General features: G+C 36.9%; 1 protein-coding gene across 2 annotated transcripts in view; it reads left to right on the top strand.

Moving 5' to 3' along the window:
• Positions 1-25667, top strand: part of PLEKHG2 (pleckstrin homology and RhoGEF domain containing G2) — a 1701404-nt gene that overhangs the window by 315004 nt on the left and 1360733 nt on the right. The window contains exon 1 of one of the 2 annotated variants that reach the window (XM_044062085.1): positions 12860-13336. The exons of the other annotated variant lie outside the window; for it this stretch is intronic. The gene's annotated coding sequence lies outside the window, so the exon portion shown is untranslated. Of the gene's footprint in view, positions 1-12859; positions 13337-25667 lie in introns of those variants that run through there. 2 annotated transcript variants of the gene reach the window in all.

Raw genomic sequence — 25667 nt, 5'->3', positions numbered from 1 at the left:
GTATGACCATACTATGAAGTACAAGCAAGAGTACCTTACTTCATTGCAGCAGTAAACATCTTTATATCAGTTACAGCTTTGAATTTATGTCTAAGATAGGAATCAAACTTACTTGGAAAAGTTAAAGATAACCTTATAAAATTAAATTATTGCAATGGCTAACTCAAATTAACACCAGTCTGTCAAAAAAAAATGCAAAAACATTTAATGAATTAGCACTTTCATCCCAAATAATTCAAAGACTTCCTCAAAGTGAAAGATTAACTTCCACCATGATGTTAATATATTTGAACTCCCCAATCAAAATCAACCATTAATTAAGAGAAGATAGATAAGGTAAGATTCCTTTATTGTCATTGCACAGGTACAATGAAATTTGTAGCAGTCTTCCTAAGGTGCAGTCGCATATAATGAACATGAATAGATAAGAGAATACAGTACAATACCAAACAATACAATATAATGCAATGGAATGCAGTGAACAACTAAGTTATTGGCTTTGCACTTGTGTACACTGCACATGAAAGGAATAAAGTAAGTTGCACAGGAATGTAAACATATACCTTATAGTACAAATGGCTATTATCTGTACTCAGGGTGAGTATTTAGCACTCTTCAGTTCATGTAAGGCCCTGGGATAGAAAGTGTTCTTAAGTGTGTTAGTCTGAGATGGAATGCACCTGAACCATCTGCCAGAGGAAAGAACAACAGGTGATATCTAAGGTGAGAAGGTTCTTTCAAGATGTTGGTTGCCCTGTTGAGACAGTGAGAGCTGAAGAGTTCCTTCAAGGAGGACAGTGAGCAGCCAATTATTTTCTGGGCAGAGTTAATTATCCTTTGAAGGGCCTTCCTGTCTGCTGCAGAGCTGTTGACATACCACTTGGAAATGCAGTATGTCAGCACACTTTCAATAAAACAGCAGTAAAAAGACACCAGTAGTTTCTCCTGCAGGTTATTTTTCCTAAGGATGCATAGGAAATTAAGTCTCTGCTGTGCCTTCTTGACTGCCTAAGTGGTGTTTGTGGACCAAGAGAGATCTTCAGCCACATGTGCACCTAGAGGGTTAAAGGCAGGAACCCTTTCCACACAGTCTCTACTGGCATATATGGGTTGTGATCTGCATTAAGCTCTGGAAATCTATTATGAGTTCTTTTGTTTTGGGAGAGCTCACGGCCATGTTCCTCTCAGTACACCATGCAGCCAGTCTTTGAACTTTATCTCAATATGTTGTCTTATCTCCTCATGAAATAAGTCCAACCACTGTGGTATCATCTGCAGACTTAACGGTGGCATTAGTAGAATGACATGGGACACAGACAGTCATGGGTGTAAAGAGTATTCAGAAGGGGGCTTAGCACACAGCCTTGTGAGACACAGTGTTTAGCCTGAGAGTGGAGGAGAGGTATGGGCCTAGTCTAACTATCTGATGATGGATAGTCAGAAAGTCTTTACTCCAGTAGCAGGTAGGTTCTGAAAGTCCTAGGCCAGTGAGTTTAGTGACCAGTCTATCTGGGATAACTGTGTTAAAATCTTAATTAAAGTCTTTAAAGAGCATCTTCACATAGCTCCCCTGCTGCTCAAGATGACAAAGTGCAGTGTGTAAGGCAGTGGAGGTGGCATCTTTAATAGACCTATCTCCTCTGTAAGCATACTGTTGTGTATATTAGATAAATGGGAAACTGTCCTTAATGTGTTGCAGAACCAGTTGTTCAGAACACTTCATGATGACTGGAGTAAATGTCACTGGATGGTAGCCATTGAGATTACTGATGACAGGTCTTTTTGGAAGTGGAATGATAGTAGTTGACTTCAGGCAATATGTAATAGTAGACTTAAGATAGAGACAGATTGAAGATCTTTGTGAAGACCTACAGAGCTGGTCGGTGCATTCCTTCACTGTCAATCTGTCCCTCCATCAGGGTCAGCAGCCTTTCTTGGATTAACCGCTTTGAGCACATGCCTTACATCATGGTCTTGTAATGTGAAGGTGTGGTTGTAGAAGGTTGATAAAGATGACATGAGACTGCTATGGTTTGTCAGCTGGGGCCTAGGCATGACTGTCTCTGCTGTTTCCACCTGAAAATGGGCAAACAAGTAATTAAGTTCCTCTGCCACTGAGGCATCTCCATCAACATATGTACAGTTACTGGTTTTATGATTGGTGATGTGCTGAATACCTTGCCATAGCCATCATGGATCCTTGTTGGTGAAGTGGTCATCTGTCTTCCTTTTATAGTAATTAACAATGCAAACAAACTTTGATAACTGACCGGTTTAACAACTACCCTGTAACATTTGTTTAGCCAACATCAAAAATACATAAGAAATGCATAAAAAAATAATTCATTAAATATTAACCATTATGAACAGTGCCTCTTTGCTTACATGGCATAAACAATAAAATAAAAAAACTTTCTTGAAAGCAGCCTGCAAACTTAAGTGTAAATATGCTTGAAAATGCATGTGTCTCTGTGTAATTGCATGTATTAGTAACTGCAGGTGTGAGTCTATAATTAAATATATTTAAAACACACACACACACACACACACACACACACACACACACACACACACACACACACACACACACACATATATATATATATATATATATATAGAGAGAGAGATGAGCAAATAAGTACTTGGCATCATAAATGTGATGCTTTTTTGCTTCAATACACTTTCATAGAGCCATAGATTGTTACTAGGTTAGCAAACGGGGAGGCCTTTCTAATCTAGCCAAGTTTTCCAAAAGCCAGGCATAAATGACCCTCAGCAATCTATAGGAGACTGAAAAGAGGGAAATGGCTTTAAGATGCTCTGCATAAATAAGGTTTGTTATGCCTTGTATTCTTTTTGTAAGGAACCTCTGAGGTCATTCTAGTTATTGCATATGCCTGGTCAGATACATACCAAATGGAGCATGGTGCTCTATGATTGTTCTGATAAAGGCAGAGTAGCAGAGTACACTGGGATAATGACTTCTTTTGACCTAGATGCCATGCCCTTACTTATATGTTATGCAACATAAAAGGATTTCTTCACCACTGTGTTCACATGGTGGTCAAAGGTAAGGATATTGTCTATGGAAGCACCCAGATCCCTCATCACTGGGTCCACTCTTAGGGGCATATTATCAACATGGTAATTAGCCGGGATGGTTAACTTCTCAAAGGGTATAATTATGCATTTCTAAGTATTGAGTTTAAGACCATGGCTTTCGCACCATTTTCTAGTCAGAGGTAGGTCTTATTGAAGAATGCTAGTGTCTGCAGGGGACTCAATGATAACCCTCAGCTTACAATCATCTGTAAATTTGTCAGTCATAAACCTTCAGCATTTGCTTCCACTTCAAAGAAATAGATTGCTGAGAAGGTGATGAACATCGAATAGTGTTATGCTTGCCAGGAGCAAAAATAGAGGATGTTGAGACAAGCCTTAGAATGTCTTAATGTAAGGAAGTACGGATCTGTTTTTATTCATGTCAGTACAAATGGTCTCATCTGCAAGGACTTTCTGACTGTTAACAGAGAACTTACAGCCCTCTTATATAGCATAGCTTGTACAAGTGTTAGTATTTTTTCACAAATCACATATAGAAAGGAGAGTCATGTCACTGTGAATGAAAAGACTTTTCGAACTACCTACATGAAAAAAATTTTTAAAAAAATGGAAATGCGTAGAGTATCTGAGCCTAATTTTATGCACACATGTATTCAGACAAAATGGTGGACACTTGTCAAAATCAGGGAAGAGAGTTTTTGTGGCAGATGTTTGGAATATTGGTAATTTCTGTTATCGGGGTAACACTTTCAATGTGATTGTTCAACTGTAATCCAGTTAATTAACATGTCTGTTAACCACATATATGTAAAAACTATTTGTTTTCATAATACATTATAAAAAAAACAAGATTTTGTTAAATTTTACACACTTCTGGTTAACAGACTTTTTAAGCCACTACATTACAACTGAACAATCGCGTTGAAAGTGTTGCCCCAATAACTTAAACAGAGAACTATCAACTGGTCCTGACTTTATATGAAAAAATCCAGTTTCATGACTATTTACTGTTAATAAAATCTGTATATAAATTAGCAAAAATGTTTTTTTTTACTTAGCAAACATTACCTTTCCACATGTTGTGTGCTCCACTTTCTAAACGACAGTGTTTACTTTCGGGGACCATGTGGTTGTGATAGAAATGGAGCAGGGAAGAAATGTGAGATAAGATCCCAAACATAATGAATAGAAAGCAAGCAGGTGTGAATCAACCCACTTCTTCTGTAAAGTGACATAAAACGTTTCCGATAAAAAGGCATGGCAGGGAAACTGGCAAACCTTGAAAGCAGTAGTGTTGTATGAATAGGCCTTTTCCTTGCCTCCTGACAGAGCTGTTTATTTCTTAAAGAGAAGGAATAGATGTCTGCTGTGACCTGTTCATTTACTTAAACACTATGGTTCCACGACTTCTCACAGTATGATCCTATCCAGATGATTTCATATTCCTCAGTAAATAGAAAAACACCATCGGATTTGAAGTGAAAGTCATGTAATGCAAACTACACTTATACTGGTTTATAATGGTTTATACTGGTTCATAGTGCTGCCAAATCCATAAATGCATTGATACTTTTCTGATAATTCCATTAACGTAGCAACAATCTTCGCGAACCAACAATTCTGTTTCGTGAAGACTGTTGCCCCATTAACGGAAAAGTACAGAATATTTGAGAAACACAAGGCAGGATTTTTGCCAGGTAGAAAATTAAACACTTCACAGATAGCAAAATTTGATGTGGCTGTGTTGGCAGTAAATGTTAGGAGCATTAATAATAAAGTTTTTCTTTACTGGAAAATTTTCTACGTTCCCACAAGATTGATGTTGTTATTGTTTGTGAAAAGTGGTTAAAGAACAATGATTGGAAACCAGTTCTATCAGAGTGTAAATGTTTTCCTGTGACATTCTAACAAAAAATCAAGTGTTATGATAGGTATTAAAGATAGTTATGAGACCTCTGGTTATTACATGTTCAGTGATAACACAAATACTATAGACTGTGTAACTGTGACAATAAAGACAACCACGGAACATGTAACAATTGTTGGAGTGTAAAGACCACCAAAGTCAAGTGCTGATAACCTAGAAGAATTAATTTCTTGCATGAAACACAAAAGGGAAGAATAATATTAACCAAGGCTTTAAATTTACCAGAAACAGACTGGAATAACATTGTTTCAACAACATCAGTAAGGAAATTATTCTCAATGTGTGTTCAGGAACAATTGCTTCACATTGTAAAAAACACCTACTGGGGAACAGAACATACTAGACATTGTGTTTCTAAAGAAATTACTGTTACTTTATGTCAACCCTAGCCCTCCCTCTTGCCCCTAAAACTTATTTCTCTCCTCTTGTTTTATTCTTAGTAATTTGATAGGATTTGGGAACTTTGTTCTTTGTGCTGTCTAGTGCATGTGCTTGTTTATGTCTGGTCTAGCTTTTGCCTAAATGTTTTTTAGTCACTGTTTGTTAGTCCATGTGCTTTTCTCATTTTACCTATATTACTATGGTACTGTTGCTTTATTACTCTATTTTACATATTTGCTTTTGTTATATTGTTATTCTTATGCTTGGAGCTTTTCTCCCCGGGCCTCTACTGAAAATGGACATGTATCCAATTAGACTAGCCCGGTCAACAAATGTAAAATAAAAATAAAAATAAAAAAGTTCTACCACCGTTGATTTGCAGTGATCATGGGGTTATAAAGGTTAATTTGTTGCTAGACAATTCTGCCTAAGTGAAATCTAAATTAATACACATAAATATTTGAAAGAGAAATTGTTTGAATGCAAAAAGTCAAAAATGTTTAACACTGGGATCTGGGCATACAACTCCAGGAGGAAATATTTCCATAAAAAAAGATACTTGATTAACTTGAGAGACAAAAAATATAAGAAACTGAAACAAGCTCAAACTGCAACTCTGAAAACTGAAATAAGCCGAACAAACAAATTAAGCATAGTATGAGACAAGATTAAGAATAATTTGAAGATAATGCACATAAGGATATTGAGTGCAATAGGAAATCATTTTATAGATACATAAGCTATGATAGGAGTAAAGACATACAAACTGATAAACTGTGTATAGTTTCTTAAATTTATTCTCAGACACAATGGATTATAAATATATTTACAATATCTTATGCAAGACAGTTTTGCTCCACAAAGGGGGTGATAATTTGTCCTAGTGCCATCCAGGTAACCTCAAAAACTAAAATCAAATTAGATTATTTTGAAAAAGAACTATGTAAACTGGACTCAAACAAAACAGATGGAGGAGACAGAATTATTAATAGTGACCTGAGAACACTTCAACAAGAACTTACAGTACCATTATATTTATTATTTACTAGGTCGTATAAATATGGGGAGTTTCCTTAAGATTAGAAACGTGCGCTTTTTAAACCTGTCTTTAAGCGAAAGGAGAGTAAGACAAACCTAGAGTCATACAGAACCATCAGTCTACTTTGATCTTGTGAAAAAATAATGGAGAAGGCAATATTGTCAGAACTGGCAAGGTTGAGTCTTGAAACCATAAATTAGCATGCGTATGTTGGAAGTAGATATATTACTACCTTTAACATAATGTTCTATAACAATGTAATAACAGCTATGAATGAAACATTGTGCTGTGATGTCATTTGTATAGATTTAACTTTAGCATTTGACAGGGTCATACACAAAACACTGACTGATAAATTAGAACAAGTAGGTACTGAAGTACTCTTGATAAGATGGATAACTGCATGATGTACAAATAGATCATGACAAGTATCAAACAGCAACTGGACAGGTGAAATTCCTGGTTACAGTCAAGTTATCCCACAGGGTTCTGTCCTAGGCCCTTATTTGTTTAGATTATCTTTCACACCTATCTTTTTCATCTGAGGTGTTCAACAATCTGGATACAGATGAGTTGAAACTGGGTAAACTGATTACATGTGTTACAAATAATAGCATGGATGCAGAAGAGCTTTACTAAATTGATCACTTGGTCACAGGAGAATAATATGATCATAAATACATCAAAAAATAAGCATATGAGCTTTGAAGAAATAAATTGAAAGGTGAATATTTAATAAAAAACACAATGATTGAAACTGTAGATTCATTAAAGGACATGGGTTTATGGACTGATCCAGCTTTGAGTTTTTCTAATCATATCAATAAATTACTTAATGATAGTTATAGAACTATAGACTGTATACAATATTTATAATGTCTAGGAAATCAGAAATGATAAAGTCATTGTTTATTAGTTACATTAGACCCAAACTTGAGTATAGAATAACAGTATGGACACCGTATAAGAAAAGCACAAGTAAACTGGAAAGATTGTGACAGAAATAAAACAAGGGCTTAAAATGGATGGGAAATTTTAAGTTATTGTAAAAGGCTAAAATACTGGAGCGTGTACAATGTCTCATACAGATATTTCAGAGGAGACCTTATTCAAGTATATAGGGCATTTAGAGACAACTACCTCTGGAATGTATTGGGGTTATCAAAAAGTAATAGAAAATCATCAGACAATGTATGTAGAAGATGCTGTAGGAATGAGAAGTGTACTAATACATTCTCTGGGAGAGCAGCTGGTTCATGGAATAGACTACCAGACTACATTAAGGCAAGCACTGCTTTAGATATTATTAAGAACAGCCTTGACACTTATGAGAACAACTGTTTTGGTATATTGGCAGGCTAGAAGGGCAGTAATGGCCATGCTTGAAATATTTGTATGTATGTACAGATGCCAAAAAAAGAGCTGACACAGTACCAAACCATGAAGGACTCCACTTAAGACTGGAACTTGAAATGGAAATATATCTGTTCAAGCATACTTCTATACCTGCATTGGGCTTTAACCGCCAAATTCATTCCTTGTATTCGAAAAAATTCTGTGTGTCTCTTTCACACTCACTGACTCTGTTTATAATAAAAAAAAATACTTCTAAAAGACATCACACTTGATAGACTGCCTAAAAAAGATACTGTTCTATATCCCTGACTTAATGTCATACAGGTGTTCATAAATTCTTTCTCAAAGCCTTCTTGTAGTTTTTCCAACATAAGCTACGCAGGATACACAGGTGGCTAAATAGACTACACTGCTAGTAACACAATTGTAAGACCGTGTGAAATGAATACTTCTGCCATATTCATCGACAATTACATAGGGATCATCTTTCACATATCTACTATATATACATTTTCCACCTTTTACCATATTCATCCTTATGCATTTCTTTTGATCTGTATCCTTTTTGCTTTCTAAACAGTTCTTAATGTTTTTTCTTTACAGTAAACAATCTAGGGAAAATCACCCGGTTTACTTTTAAGTTCCTGGATGAAAATCATATTACAAGTTTTTTTTTTTTTTTGGACAATCCTACTAACCAAACGGTTTGATTCTCAGAGTGTCTTCTGCATGGAGACATGCGTGAATGGGCATACCTTCATTGAAGGTTGTGCATCAGGGCTGGTAACTCGGCATGTAAAAATCAACTACCAATCATTAGCAGACCGGAGTTCCGCTGTGACGACCCCTAACCGGGAAAAGCCGAAAGACACAACAACTACTAACCAAATGTGCTTCTCTGTTTTAAAGTGTAACCATAACCAATTTTTTACTTGGCATACCCTGTACTCTGCTCCTTTGTGTCATGGTGCGTGTTGATGATGTCCCCAAAATAGAGCTGAATTTGATGGTTCTTCCCCTAATAATTTCCTCTTTTGCTTTATTTAGTAAACTGCATGGATAATCCCTATTTAAAATGTGTATAACTTTCCCTAACTCACCCATTAACAGATTGTCATTGTTAATCAGCCTAGCCATTTGCCCTTTGACTATTCTTTTTTGTTATTTTGTTATGATAGGGGTGACAGTTATCAAAGTGTAAATAGGAATTTATAAATGTCTCCTTGTGGAAAATAGTGGATGTAAATCATTGATTAATGCAGTCTTTGCTCATAGTAACATCGACATAGTCAATTTTATCAAACTGTACTGGTGAGTAAATTATAAAAAACTTGTGGTTGTTGTTGTCTTTCAGCTTTTCCCGGTTAGGGGTCGCCACAGTGGATCTCCAGTCCGATAATGATTGGCAGTAGATTTTCACAAATGCTGAGGTGCCAGCTCGATGTCCAACCTTTAATGAAGGCACGCCCATTTACACATGTCTTTCAAACACCCACCCAACCGTGAGGAGGACATGCAGACTCCAAACTGTGGTATTATTTTAAATAATCAATTAAAAATGTTGCATCATACTTCCTTTCCATAAAATAATAACATCATCCAGGAACCTGCAATATGCATAATAAAAATCACAAAATTCTGGGAGGCGAATACATACTTTTTCTCTGAGGCTGCTAAAATAAATTTGGATTCAAGGGTGTACACCCTGCCCTTTGCTATACCCAAAACCTGATGAAAGTATTCACCCTTAAAATACACAACATTGTTTCTAAGGACAATGTCCAAAAATCTGTACAACACCAAAATCTCATTTCTAGAAAAGTCTTGATTCTGACTTATCTTTTCCAAGAAACATTCCAGTCCTATATCATGTGGAATGATGGAAAACAGGTTAATAACATGTATAGTAACAAACAACATGTCCTCACTGAACATAATACCATATAAATTCTGAAGCAAATGCCAGGAGTCTTACACTGCTGATAAATGTATATCACCAAGAGCCCCATTTTTGACCCAGCTGAGGCAACAATGGACCACAGCGGGGGAGTCATCACATTCTTGTTTTTTTCTAGTTGTTAATTTCAATGGATAAAAAAAAAGGAAAAAAAAAAAAAGAAAAGGAATCATTAACAGTCTTGCAAATTATAACAGGGGTTAATGTAATGGTTGTGAGGAACAGTGAACTGGTAATAAATCTCATTATTTATTTATTTATTCAGTCTGAACTTGTATATTATATGACTCTGAGTTACTCACTCATCGACTAAGACAACCAGGTCTTGTCTGAAAAGCGATAATTGCATTTATAGACCTAATCAAACATAAAAAAATAAACTGAAGTAAACATTGAGATAGTATACCTCACTCACATAACAGGGGCCCAAACATCAAAGTGCTCTAAAGCTGTAACCACAGTGAGCTGACCTGTTGGAGAGCATTATCAGAAACATCTTTCAGGCAATTTCACACTGTGTGAGGCAACTTCAAAGAATATGTACCCTCAAGCATTTCCGTATCCTATACTCCGACATGCATACATATATGCACACATGTAGTGCAAAAAGTGTAGCATTACTGTGGGAGTATAGTTAGTGGTACCATAACTCACTGTCTTCAAAGGACAATACTGATCTGGAAAACTGCATTAATAAAAGGAAAATGCTCTGATATTCTAGAAGAAAAAATGTTTCCTAACTCCTCTAAATACTACACAACACTTTGGTGGCTATGTTGTGCACTGATTGTCACCAAAACAAATCTTGGTTTGGCTAGTGATGATGGTTCTGGGATAACCTGCAAGGGAGGGCTAGTAGTAAGTGGCTGATGTCACCTCATTTACCCTGGTGGAAGGAGTGAGGCAGTCCTGCCCATTGCAGTGCTCATACAGACTGGAGAGAGAAGTGTATGGCATGCAGCATATGTGTTGGTTTATGCCAAGCTGCATCCAGATGTAAGCATTTATCATGTATATGTGGGTATCACTTATGTGTAGGGGAGGTATAGTAGTCCTTTTCATATGCTGGCATGCACAGCAAATACTACAGATGTGGCTAAGTTAGAAAATATGAAAAAATCCATCATGCCTACCTGGAAGATGGCTGTGTCACAGTTGTCTCTTTCCTCAGTGATGTCAATCAGTGGACTCCGTCATAGTAGCTAGAGTAAACTGCTGGTTGAAACAGGGTGGAAAAAAGAATGCAAAAAAAATGCAGAAAGCTATTATACCTTATCATTAATACCTTAATATTAACAGAAACATCTTGATATATAAGAAGACAACCTAAAGAGAATTAAAATTCCATACTAGTAAATCTTATTTTTTGTGATAAACTGAAAGTACAGACTTTAGTTTTGGTGAAAGTGGCATTGGTCCTATAAAATGTCCTAAAAATATCATGTTTAGCTACAAATTACCAGCTTTGAGCATCTGTCAATGTGACAACCCTATGATGCATGGTAGAATAATGTGGTCTTTTATAAAACGTTAAAATGAAAACTTGGAGCAGTTACACTTAACTGTAATATTTACAGTTTTTATGTAATTCCTTATTTTCTAAGTCATAAAAATGCTTCATTCAGGGGAATACAATGCAACTGCCTGCATTTTAAAATTATATATCTAGGTGACTGATCCTTTTCACTGTTTGGATTCTAGCCTATTGACCTGAGTTCGGGAATCAGATGAGCTCATCAGAAAGCCACCCAGGAGGGGGCATATGAAGCATTCCAAGACTGATATATAGCCATGACGTGAGGCCAGGGTTAAGGCTGACATACAGAGGCTACAGTTTCTGCATGACTCAACAGTAAGTGGGTTAGGCAGATAGCCAGATATGTATACACTTTTCTGTCTCTCCAGAAAGTAGGTCCCACAGTTAGCTGCAGAGCAATCTAATGGGGGGATGGGCTGCATTCCTCTAGCTAGACCCTGTCTGCTACAAAGTTCTTAGGAAAGGCTTTCAGTGCATTATGAGTAGGTAAAGGATAGGGCTACTACCTTAGTCTTGGGAGGCAACCCAAAAAGCAACACAGAATCCAAGAACACCGGCTAAAGATGAGTCTTAAATTAATGAGAATGCTGACAGCATAATGTATATGTACATTTGTAGACAAAGTTCACAATGCAAGAAATATATGACAAGCACAAGATGGTCAAACATTTGTCTGCATTATTCATAGTATGAAACACCATCAATATGCTAAAAATGAAAAGAAAGGAATAGTCTGCAGTGAACTGAATCTAGATACAAAATGGTATCGCACAAATTCACACGCTATGTACAGTGATGGATAAAATGCAAGAATGACCCTTGTGTTTAGTTCATGTGCCTCTGTGCTTCAGCCAAGTGTTCAGTTCTGTGGGAGATGAAGTCAATATTACTGTCTTTTTACAATTTTGAAAAACTGAAAATGTTGTTCCCCCTCACCAAGTCTATATAGCAGCTGCTCCCAGTGGGATCAGACATAGGTCTTAAGAGTCATAAAACTCATCCTGATTTGAGTCATCAGTTTGGAAGTTTTCTGCCTTGTGCAGTGCTCTGCTCAACTGCTGTGCATTGTTGTAACCCAGTACCTTATGACATGTAATTAAGTAGAAATCTTAGAAGCAAATGAACTTTAGCAAACATTCTGCTTTCAGTGGGAGTAACAGTAGCTTCAAGAAACAAAGAGTTCCTAAGCTCATGTTTTATTTCAGATGCTGATGTATTTAATCATGCGATAAGGGAAGGTGAAGTGCTGTTTCCCTTTAAAGGAAGGAGAAAATTAATTCAAAAATGTTGTGGATTTTTGTTGCATGGGAATTTAACATGCCCCACAGCTTTGCCATTCTGAAACACTGTTCTGCTCCTCCCCCTTACATACTGAGAGCGGAGAAGTTTTCTGCAGTTGTGTTCTTTGCCCTGACCTTAAGTTAAGCACTAGATAGATTCCAGATGTGCAAACATTTTTGTCCCACAGTCACATTTTAATTTCCAAAACTGCTGAGCTGAAGGGGCAGTGGTAGGTTAACAATACTGTCTGCAAACTGAATGCAATCAAAGCCCAAACAATCTGCCCAAGTATTCTGCACAGTTTGGCAGACATGACTAAACGCTCTGAGTATTTAGTCTAGAAACACCTTCTCTTTTCGTTTTTTAAATGTAAGGATTTCTGATACTCTGAGGCAACTAGTGAATTTTGAACAGACTATGAGAAGAGGTAACACTAAGTTAATGGTCTCCGCTGACAAGACATTCAGTGATTATGAACTATTGTAAAACAAGACTTTGTGGCCGACTTCATTTTGCATTGAATATAACAAAATATTTATCAGTGGGAAAACAGAGAAGTTATTCCATGCTGCCAAGAAGTATTACCCAATTCCCGATGTGAACATGAAACTAACTGCAGCACATTCCAGACCAATGTTTGATACTGAGAACTGAAATTCAAACAACTGTTTCATCCAGGATGTAAAAGCAATTACATGATTTTCTTGCTTTTCAACAACCGAGTCTCTTGACAAGAAAGGGCTGCGCTCAGGGGTGCGTGCAGCAATTTGAGGTAATATGGGTTGACGGCTGAAGGTAAGTAGAGCAATTGACTTGATATTTAATTTATCTTAATTTTTGCTTAGTTTAGGGTATGCTTTTTTAAGTTGTAATTATTTCCAAAACTTGTGTTTATCTACATCTTTGGTGATAAATGGATAGCAGTATGAATATGTTGCTTCTTTAGGAGTAAAGCAAACTCTTAAAAACAGATATTTAACAACTATTTTAAGGAAAATAAAGCTTACACACACAACCCCACATAAGAGAAGTTTCCTAATGAGACTCTGCCTATGTCTGCATACAATCAGATTATCTCTGAACTTGGAAGTGAGAATTTAATGCATTTACTTTAAAATTCTAGAGGTGTTTGTTTTGACAAAACATCTGCAAAGAATACATTCATAACAGAGTAATTAATTTGTACATTATACTTTATTTATTTATTAACTAACTTCCTTAACCTGTGCAGTATGTTTTATTTATTGACTGACTAGCTTTCTTAATTATCCATAACCCAGTGAGAAGAATCATTTTACATGCATATGGTCACATTCAGAACATAAACAAAGTTTGTCTGTCAAAATATGTTGGTGCAATATAAGTTCTAAGCTGTAAAATACTTCATCTGTAAACTTTGTCATGAAAATATTTAAATAATTTTAAAATGATTCAAGTATAATACTTCATAGCATCTTTTTATATTTTTTCTACAAATGTAACTGAATACATTCAATTTCTTTAAGCGAATTACTAGAGAGGAAAGTTCTTGTTACCTGTTCAGTACAGGTGTGAAACGATGCTGCTTCACAGTTCCGGATATCACTATTTTGAGTTTATGCAGGTATATGGCTTGCACTGCCCTTAATGCTGTGTAAAGCTAGATTTTTTTTTGTATTAGACTATCATAATATTCTACAGTTACGTCAACATGAAAGTATCATTTAACCGTTTACACTGATTCTGATTAACAAACAAGTTCTGCACCTGATTAAACACTGTCATTTTTAATATTGAAGCACTATTTGGCTCTATTTTAGTTTGACCTCCTTCTCCACACCTGATTATACTAATGTAAATTCTGACCAGTACAATACCCCCGACCCTGCTAGCTTAAATACCTTAGCCCTTTCCCTTTGGCTGCATGGCTTGGATGTGGCTCTCCCCTCTAGCTGATACTTTTAGGGTAAGTGTATTATTTAATCATATGCTTACACTGATTTAAGCATCTGCACTACTGTATTTACAGTTTCTGCGGTAAAATGAATGGCCGGTGAACTTTACTTAGGTCATCACCCAGTACAAAGTATCTCATATTCTCCATATTAAACTGCGTCATTGCCATCTGTTCTAGTATACTGTTTCCCTTAACACTGACTTTGTTCTTTAGTTGACTGTTTTCCAAAACTATGTGCCAAAATTTAAAAAGGGAGTCAGATTCTGACAATTGTTTTTGTTTCAGGATTCAGATGCACTGCTCACAGTAATGTTCAGTGTTAAATGAATGCATATTGTACCAAACAGCTCTTGATGGTATTGGCTCTCCTTCTGTCTAACATGGGTCTTGTACCTTGCATAAGTTGGCGTGTATTTTGCTAAGGATGTGTTACCGTGATTTCCTTCTTTCATCTGATCTCTTCTTTAGACACTTCGGACGTTAACTACTCTTTTCCTTTCTAGCAACGTGGTGTACTTTTGTCTGCTGCCCTTCTGCTTTCTAATACATTCGCCCATCTTTTTACCACAATAATTCTTAATTCTTTTATATATATATATATATATATGTATCTAGGTTTACTATCAAAATTTTGAGGTTACTTACCTTGACTATTCACATCCCCGACCCGGAACAACAGAACAGCATCATGCCAATTGCTTAGAATTTCGATTCTTTTGGAGGAAAGAATCGACATTCGACTGCTCACCATCCAGAAAAAAACATCTGCTATGAGGTGGAAAATTTCCTATAATTTTGTGAGGTGGCAACCCCCCCCCCCTGCACTCTCCATTGGGTGGCTGCGCCCCCCCGTAACCCCTGCTACTTATATATTGTAACTCCAAGATAGCACTACAGTGAAGAAAAGGGTAATTTTCCCAATCCAAACTGTAGTGCGATCCACTTCAAAGCACCAACACTCCTAACTGCGAACACAGTCTCTGTATTGACATTTCAAAGTTGACAGGAATTGTGTTTGCAGTAGTTTTACCTTTCTGCTGCTCCGTGTTCATCCTTCTCACTGTCGAGATAAGCCACCTTGACATTTTGATTATAAACTCTATATATATATATATATATATATATATATATATATATATATATAGTTCCCTTTACAAGATCGAATTACTGAAAGCTTGAAATTCACAAGCTTAAGCCCAGAATCTCGAGTTTTCAGTACCTCGAAATTGTAAAGGGAAGCTGTAAAAGTAAAAAAAAAATGTACTTACGTGTATGCAGGGAGCTAGGTCCCCCTGCATCGTTTCTGGTGTAATATGCGTGACCGGACTTCAGTAGAGGAGTGGACGTTCTCCCATTGTGCACTTATGCATATAGCGCAGAACAGAAGAATTTCCTTTTCTTCGCTGAAGTGCAATCTTGGAGTTGGAATATTTAAGTAGGGGGGCTGCATGGGGACTTGCCCCCCTGCAAAAACATAAGAAAACTGTTTTTAGGTTGTTTGTGTTCCCCTGTAGAATTTTGAGTTACTGAAAACTTGAGATTCTGGCTTCGAGCTTGTGAATTTCGAGCTTTCAGTAATTTGATCTTCTGAAGGGGAACTATATATATATATATATATATATATATATATATATATATATATATATATATAAATGTATATGTATGCATGATGATGATGCATGCATATATATACACACTTCATCTTATTCATTTTTACTCCTAACTTCAGACCACTCCTCCCCTTTTCTAACTGAGTACCTTATTCGTATTCATATTCACTACTACAAATTCTTCTCTTTATTTCTCAGCTCTGTTTCTCCTAACTTTTAACCAACTTCCTCACTACTCTCTTGAATTCTCAGCTGTGTTTTTATCCAACACATCCACAGCTCTTATCACTCTTAATGTTCCCTAACATCATTCTAACTCTTACAGAGCTTTATGTCTAACTTTATAACTCTGTCTCATGACAAGACTATGACTTCATTGCCACCCCTGTCATCACAAGTAAACATGCTAGTCACTAGCTCAACTATATTTCTAATAATATTTTTTCTCTTCTCAGACTATTAAATTACTCCTCTTACAATCAAAATTTACTCACTTGACATAAGCCTCCATTTAAAACATTCTCTCCAAAATTCTTCACTAGAAAACTCTTTACTCTAAATACAAAAGTTTTACCCGTCCTCACCATCACCACAGAACAAAGCATGACATAAAAATACAAATAAGAATTACTTTTATAAAATAACTTCAGTCTCTCCAACATTCTGTAAGAATTAAACTATGTGGTGATATACACCGCAAACCAAGACCTCCTTCTATTTCTACCCCCCCATCGCCTGCACCCCCTATGGTCACCTCTAATGTCTACAAGCAGCCATACTTTACCTCAATAAGTATACATTGTATCTGTAACAAAATCACTGACCCCCATGCCAGCATCTTTCATTATGCACCAGATATCATTGCCCTTACTGAGACATAGCTAAAACTTCATGTAAAAGACTCAGAAATTCCTCCCCCTGGATACAGGTAGGAAGTTAGCATAATGGTTTAGGTGTTTGTCTTGCAAACACAAGGTACAGGGTTTGATTGTCAAATGAGATAGCTGGCTAGGCTTAAAAATGGCCCCCAAGGGCAGTAAGTTTAGTATAAACCCATCAGACCTGACTGGTTAAACAAAGAAGCTGGGGGTAACTATTCTCTACCCTAATGAAGTTTCTCCCCTTACAAATATTCTGCCCATATTCAATAATGCACGCCTACTTCTCTCTTACATAAAATGAAATGACCACTAATTCCTTTGCATAATTGTTCTATCACATCTATATTACATCTAACATTTAGATTGTTGAATGCCTAAAGGTTGACACCTAAATGTTGAAAGCTGAAAACAGCGAACGGCCAATTACACAAATTTTTTCCCCATGAAAAAATTTACTTGGCCAAAAAAAAAAAAAACTTTAAAACCCTAACCAAGTAGAGGGCTTTGGCCCACACTCACCCCAATGTGGGGAGGTTGTGCCCCCCACACCCCCCTAACTAAATATACCAACTCCAAGATAGCTCTACATTGGAAAAAGGGCAAATCCCTGATAATGGCCAAACAATTTCTTCCCAGGGAAAAAAATTGCGTAATTGGCCGTTCATGGTTTTTGGCATTCGACATTTAGGTGGCGACATTTAGGTGTTCGACAATCTAAGTGTTAGACAATGTGATAGGAATCTGTCTATCTATCACACCTGGAAACAGTTTATTCACCCTTGAAGACATCCTTTACTGGATGTCACCATTGAAACAGTCATCCTTGGTGATGTCAACATCAGATGGAGTATCAACTTTCATGGCTTCAGACAAGTTATTACTTCTGTTACTCATTATAATAAATCCCAGGACACTATTCCCATACCTGACTGGATTCTGGTCTCTGATCTTTGCAACTACACTGCATCAGGGAGCTGTTCTTCTATTCCTTAGTGCTCACTGTCCTAAATATGCTATCAGATGCCCAATATTTTCATTTGGAGTTGGTGTATTTGGCACTTTAGACACTGGTTTCCAGTTTTATTTTTGTATTTTTATGCTATCATATGTATTACTCACCACGGCATGTAACAAGTATACAAAAATATTTGTAATATCTCCAAATTTAACCCTTAATCATTTTAGCTGCTCTGAACTAAGTTAACTGGGAAATGCTAAAAGCCTTGCCACTAGATGAGGTGGTTGAAAAGTTCATTTCGACTTTTTGAGCATCCTAAACACCTTGGAAGAGAGCAAAATCTAACTTTGGATAGTAGAAGTTTTATACAAAATAGAGACAAGGCATGGAAGTAGTGGTAAAAATGTAAAACTCCACAAAACTTACAATGCTTTAAAGAACTTTGTGACTTAACCAAAATGCAAATCAAACTTGATAAGAAATAATACTATTCTGATTTGCAAAATAACTATATATATCCATCCATCCAGCTTCAACTCTTTTTTCACATTTTAGCACATGGGGTCAGGGTGTCACTTCAACAGTGGCAATCATCTCGAGCCAAGGTTTACACCACTAATATAACCCTAAAATATTCTGGTCATCTATGAAGCAAACTTTACACACAGAAACTAATAATGTCCATAACCCTTGTTGCAATAGCTCCCCTTAGAAACAGCCACCAAGTTTTATTTTTACTTCATGGACAGTTTAGCTGGAGTTACAGTAGGTGACACCCTTGTGTAAGGCCTCCACATACAGAGAAATATTTAAAAAAATCACAAAAACTAGGAATGCTACATAGAGCCAAAAAACTCCTTACTGCATCCACAAGCGCCATTCTTGCCTACTTCCTTCTCTATAATATGGTTCTTCCATCTTGACTATCCTCCAGGTTGCACTAAAAATCTAAATTTGAACAGTGTTTCAACAAGATTGCAGCTCATACAAGTCACAGAACACAGCACTGTTCTGCACTATAAACTCTAAAATTAACAACATTTCCCTTATTCAGACATCTTTGACATCAGCTACACCATTTGCAAACAGTTTTGATTACAAATAACAGTTACATGGGTTGCATGTGAATATATTTTTTAAATACAGGGAGTTATATGCAGTGGAATTATCATCAGCATGCATAGATTGTCAGGTTTTACATAAGAATATTTGTTACTCTAAGGACTTGTTCAATATCTAGAACACTGGTAGTTAAGATAAGTAGTTACAACAACCCAAATAAAGGAAGTAGGGGAGGAGGCCCAAGGAAGATGAAGGAGATGAAATGGTAGAGTTGCTATAGTTGTGCTAATAGTACATTAAGTTTGTGCAGCAGAGAGATATGGCACAAATTCATATAACTATATTAGTACCAGTTTAACAAGGTGTGATGTAACTGATATAAAGGATGTCTGAGCCATTTATCTGTTAGGTGTTGCTTCAGTCGGCATTTAAAGTCATTCAGATTGCAGAGTGTTCTTAAGTGGAGTGGAGTGGTATTCCAGCTATTAGTAACACAGTGTGAATACAGTGCCTCTCAAATGTCAAGTTTCCCAGAATGTCTAGATTTTTGCCTCATATTTCTGGTCTGTTTTTCCATAAAATTGTAGCTTTGGCAAATTTGTGGCAAATCATTAAAGACTGAAGTTAGAAAATAATGACATTCATTTGAGTTTCAGACGTCATACCATTCAGGGCACTCATGCTAATGCAAATTTGTTATTTTATCAACGTCCTAAGTTTGTAAGAGCAATATTTAAAAATTGTCCCTATTTTTGGGCCTTTGTCCCACTTTTATTTATTGCTTTGTCCAGATATTTTGCTCTAAGAGGTTCAGAGGTATGGTGAATACAGACTGTATCCTGCATTGTTAATAGGTTTAGTTATGGAGAGTAATGATTTGTTAGTATTTGCATGCATTTTTCCTTATTTTAAAGTTTATTGCCTTGGATTCCCTGCCATTCTTTATTCTGTGATAAAACAATATGAATGAAAACATTGCTGGCTTTGGGCAAAACTAAATAATTTTCCTCCTTTAGAATTCAATAAAAGGAGATAGCATATTTTATGAAATTCTTTCTGCAATTTGAATTTGAAATTCTAGGCTCTCCAGTTCATTTAAGTTAAAGACATTATTATCTGTAACCTTGTGATCTAGTGACATACTTGCTGAAATTGTATTCTTAGTTGTCTAGACTTACTAAATTACATTATCAAAGAAGGTATGCCTCTGCAAATCCCTGTTCCCACTAAAGCAGTTCCAAGGATACTACCATAACAACTATGTAACAAGAACTCGTATGTTGAGGAATGCAGCCAAGAATGTTGGCAAGTGAGTCATATCATACATTTTGCTAACACCATTTTATCTGGAATTTGTGTTAACTATTTTATGCAATGAGCAAGCCTAATTTTTGGAAATACAACTGCTATAGGAAAGTTGGGCATGATACATTTTATGATCCTGTGTGGAATTTTTAAACATGCCTCATAAACTAGTAATATTTAATCTTTTATCACACAATGTTGACAACACAAATTCTATCACTTGTGTAAACCTTGAGATGCATATACAAGACCTGTGCAGTTATGTAGTGATAATAGTCAAAGAGGAAACTGTGCAAAGTGCTGTAGTGTACAGAACCTGCAAACCAAGCAAAGAGCTGCTACCCATTTGAGGTTTAAGGACTCGTGGGACTCACATGAGCAAGTCCCAAAATATGGAGAACAAATGGCCAAAATATTAGACTTGCATACATCAAGTCTGTGATGGCCATTTCTCTGAATATTCTTTTTCTCTGAGGTATGTAAACCCTGGAGTTATTATATGTTTAAGTTTGGGGGTGTAGAGGCATGCCTCCTACATTAGGAGGCTCTGGGGGGGGGGGGCTTATCCCCTGTAAAAACAACACTGAAGCAGAATGTTCGAGATTGGTGCTTGTGCTGCATTTTTTTTTAATCAGTGCTTTACACTCAACTTTACAATTGCCAACATTTCAATAGGGAGTCAAGGAATTACATACCAAAAAAAAGTCAGAGTTGCAACAGCCAGCCAGCTGCCAGTACACCTCAGCAGTGACCAGACTTTGCACGTCATGCTTAGAGACTAAGAAACAGTTGGCATGGATTTTGGTGCTGTGGTCTGTTTGTCCTCATCCAATAAGAAGAAGGACAGAATGCAAATGTTCTTGCAGAAGGATAACATCAATGTAGATGAAGATATGGTCATGTCATTTGTAGTAGTCTACTCTCTTTATTTGGTACTACTCTATCACAAGAAAACAAAGAACATATAGCTAAGAAAGGATGTACAAAAATTAAGGCATTAGAAGACAATGGTACTGAAAATATTCCTGTCTCCATCTGCTGAACCTCTGCCTCTTATTGGTGAAGCAGGTTAGGCTGGTGTTCGCCACTTAAGGTTACTGTAGTGATGATGGTGTTGCTCACTAGATTGGATGATGGCAGTGGTATTGGATAGGATTTATTACAGATAAAGACAGGCAACTTCTTTTGGGTCATCATGATTGCTCATTATGTAGTCCCCTTAGTTCCTGCAGAGGAAGAATGGGAAAACCCTTCTTTCCTTGGCACATCATGCTGAAGTACTGGATATTACACTGACTGAAGTAGCCATGGCCATTCTGTCATTTACACTCGAAGAGCAACATGGTATCCCTATGCAAATGGATCCACGTTTATGAATCATGTGTTGCTCAGTGAAGCTGTGCACTGTGGTGCTAGAACATGACTGTAGTGCTGCACACTGACACTGCTGCTGTATGTATATTGTTGGCACAAGCATATCAGTCACACATTCACTGTTATGGAAACCCCTTTAGAGGTACAGTCAGGCTGAGCACATATATTCACCTTTTCATGACAGATGTCCAATACCTGTGATTCCATTTTGGGCTTTCCTCTGTTCAAATGCACACACAACACACAACACCTGATGTGCACATTTGCATTGTCATGGACTTACAATATTGCAGTAACTTTAAGGCTGTCCTTGATATGGCAATGACACTTGACATTAATCAGTAGATTTAGAGGTCAGTGATCCAGGCACAGATAGCTAATATGCACAACATTGTGGAGATGGTAAGTGTGCTGCATGTGGGCTAACATGCACCAACTGCAGAATGATGATTATGATATCCCTAATTTGTCCCCAGAAGGTAACTGGAAGGTCCATTTAGGTATGATTGTAAAGGCTACACTTAACGTTTTATCCACAGGGATAAAAATACCACATGGCATTAGTGTCGGCATCAATTCCCTTTTTGCCATTCTGTTCATGGGTTTGGGATGTCACACCAACAGTGATCATCTCTTAGAGCCAATGTTCATACCAGTCCCCTTGACTCCACATGTGGGCAGCACAGTTCAACTAGATTCCTTACAGTATCTGTTTCCACTAGAAATAGTTCACATCTGATGGTCTGTGACTGGTGCTGTCTGTACTTCCCTCAGTGGCATGGATGGAAATAATTCTCAATACTCCGGTGCTGTTATTCTTAACATGGTCTCCACTGTACATCTTTAATCATGGCATTCAATACAGGTGCATGTCACTGTGTTTTACACTTTTCTGAATAGGTCTGCCATCTTGTAGCTCATTTGCAAAGGGTTCCTCATTTCCATGTCAAGACACACTAAATATCATGAAAATTAAAGTGCAGTATGCATTAATTGTGCCTTAGAACTACATTTGTTCTACTCATGGACACTATCTTTGCAAATTCATGCAATGCATGCTCTTTGTTCTACAGTCTCTTATTTTAAAACCAAGTTTACAAAAGTAGTTTAATGTCCGCATTTTATGAAAAGGGCAGTGTCAGAATGCACAAGTCAGTATTCAGGTTAGAAAATACAAAAGTCATCAGCTGTCTTGTGATTGCAGGACTCTGTTTTTAAAACTTTCAGAAAGTGTTTTATGTCATGTCAAATTCTTCACCTACAGCACTGTGCACATTGTCTGCATGAGCAGTTTATAGGTACCAGACTTAAATATGTAAACTTCCTCAATAAGTAGATTCACAGAAATACCTCTGGGATGTGAAATACAGCAAAAAGGGGGTATTTGGCTGGTCTTATTTTCTGATTAGGTTTGGTAATAATGTGAAATGCTTCATCACTTCAGTTACTGAGTTGAGTTGAGAAATACCACTTTCAGTGGAAAACTATCGAAGTCCCAGGATGGCATGCAGGGCGAATGAATACAGGTGTTTTGCTCCCATTCAGCACACCTGTAAGTTTGATCGCTTTGTCAGACTTTAGTATGCCTTGTTTACTAGTATAAGTTTAGCATGAATAGAAACAATGAAAGAGGACTGCCAGTCTGAAAGCAGCACTCACTACACTTTCTTTCTAATGTGCTTAAAAAATGGGTTCACATTACCCAATCACCATCTTTAGATAATGGTTTCTTTAACTTTAGCCTAGACAATGAACTTCTAGATAAAGAGAGAGAGAGAAGAAATTCACATCAAGACGTGGGTTGTCTCTTTGACTTATGACAAATGCTAATGAGGCATTCGGGGAAGAGTCATATAATAGTGAATTATGTGCTCTACCCAGAAATGCCTGCAGTAAGTCATTTACGCAGCTCAGTGACTCAAGGAGCTGCTTAGTGGTGTAAATTATTTTGCCAGCTATGTTAATTAACACTGCCAAAAGTTTTTCATATATGATTTTCAGAAAGATTTAGTTAGAAGTAAGTTCTAGGGCATTTAGTGGTCAGGTAGTGGAGGAGACTGTGTGCATGTATGTACATGTGTCAATGCATCTGTGAGTGAGTGAGTGTGTGTGTGTGTGTGTGTGTGTGTGTGTGTTTGTGTGTGTGTATGTGTGTATACATGTGTGTATGTGTATGTGTGTTCGAGTGGTTGCAGCTGCAATATAGGGGTTAGTTAGAGGCTAGGTAGGGTAATGTGTATGTGGGTTTGAGTCTGCATTTGTATATGAGTGTAGAGGCTTCCATACCTCTCAACTACCCCTAGAATAATGAGCACTGGCTTTAATACAGTGGTGGTGGGGGGGGGGTCTAGACACCAGGGAGTTAGGAACAGTGTTTAAATGTTACATTAAAACACTTAAGTTACCAGAGTATCATATTTCCAGCAAGAAGCTGCTAAAGGAATAAAGCTATGTAAAAACGAGTCTTGCATTATTGACTGACTGCAGTGGTCCTGAAGTTCAAGACGCAAAATCATGGACAGTGTGTGAAAGAAGGGGCAGTTGAGAGTTGTGTGTGCGTGTGTGTGTGTGTGTGTGTGTGTGTGTGTGTGTGTGTGTGTGTGTGTGTGTGTGTGTATGAGGGAGTGAATGAGAGGGTTAACTTTGACAATATAATGCATGGGCCACCAATAGTCATTACCACAGCAAGACGTTTCTTAGTACTTGTGGTACTCTATAAGTGATTCAACAAACATACAAATTAGCTGATAATGAGGTCTCATCTTATTGCGGCTAATGGGTCTCTGAATTGTTGTTTTCTTGTAGTGCAAAAGTCCCTCTTTGACCCAGTCTTAGTGCTGTTGACCAGGCCTGTTACTGAATTCTGGCATATGGAACCTCATAAGATTCAAACAACTACAACAGACATGTCGTTTATGGCTGAGGTTGTATCATGGATACAACATTTTCAGAGTTGTTATAGCACTGTGATCCTAGAATAATAAATGTCATAAAGAGTCCATATGGAAGATAATGCAGTGAGATAAGGGTGTGTAATAAGTCACGCTTTTTAGACATCTTTTTTTCTGGGTTGTTTATTATTTATCATGAACGCTGAAAGTTTGCTTGTTCAGAATCATGCATATGTAATAATCTCAATCTGAGGTTAACGGTCAGTTTGGAAGCTCCTGTAAAACTCAGCAGCCTTGCTGTATATCTTGTTCTCCACTACTCTCACTGTCTCCCTTTTACCTGGACCTCCTCAATACTTCTTTATAATTTGTATCCAGCTTCATCCTTCACTGTCTTCTATTCAATATCTATTTATAGCTGATTCCATTTGAAAGTAACTTGACTCTTATAAGCTCGATAATAGCTAATATTTACTGTATTCTTCATTTAACTGTCATGTTTGCATTAGCTGTCACATCATTACTATTTTATGTATATTGATTTACTGTTCTGTGTATTGTCCATTTACTGGGTCTAGGTAAGATGATCAACTTTTCATGAAACTCAAAAAATATGTCGAAGATACCATACGATTGAGTTTCTGAAAACTGAAACATCAAAAAAAAAATCTACCTTTTTTACATTTTTGCAGGGAGCAAGCATACCTGCAAATTATATATACCAATGCCGAGATTGCACTACAGTGAAGTAAAGGGTAAATTTCCCAATCCTCACTGTATCACAATCTCCTTTCAATAGCTTTGGGTTTACAAAAACTTAATCATATGGTCTCAACCATATGGAGTTTGAGTTTCTGAAAACTCGATCAACTATGCATGTAAATTTATTATTTTTTGATTAACTGTCATATCATTACTACTCTGTGTATGTATGCACATCTATTATATAAATCTTGTATAACTGCCCCCTACATACGCTGTAAAAGAGAACATTTCTCCCAGGGCCTCCACCAAAATGGGACTTGTGCTCAGTCAGACTTTCCAGCTTAACAAAAGCAATAAATAAACAAATAAATACATAAATAAATATGACATTTTATGTACAATGC

The sequence above is a fragment of the Protopterus annectens genome, chromosome 1.part0 (genome assembly GCF_019279795.1).
Source record: "Protopterus annectens isolate FY-2018-M chromosome 1.part0, PAN1.0, whole genome shotgun sequence".
NCBI lineage: Eukaryota > Metazoa > Chordata > Ceratodontiformes > Protopteridae > Protopterus > Protopterus annectens.
Note: the sequence above shows the minus strand (reverse complement) of the source record. Positions and strands in the feature narration are given on the sequence as shown.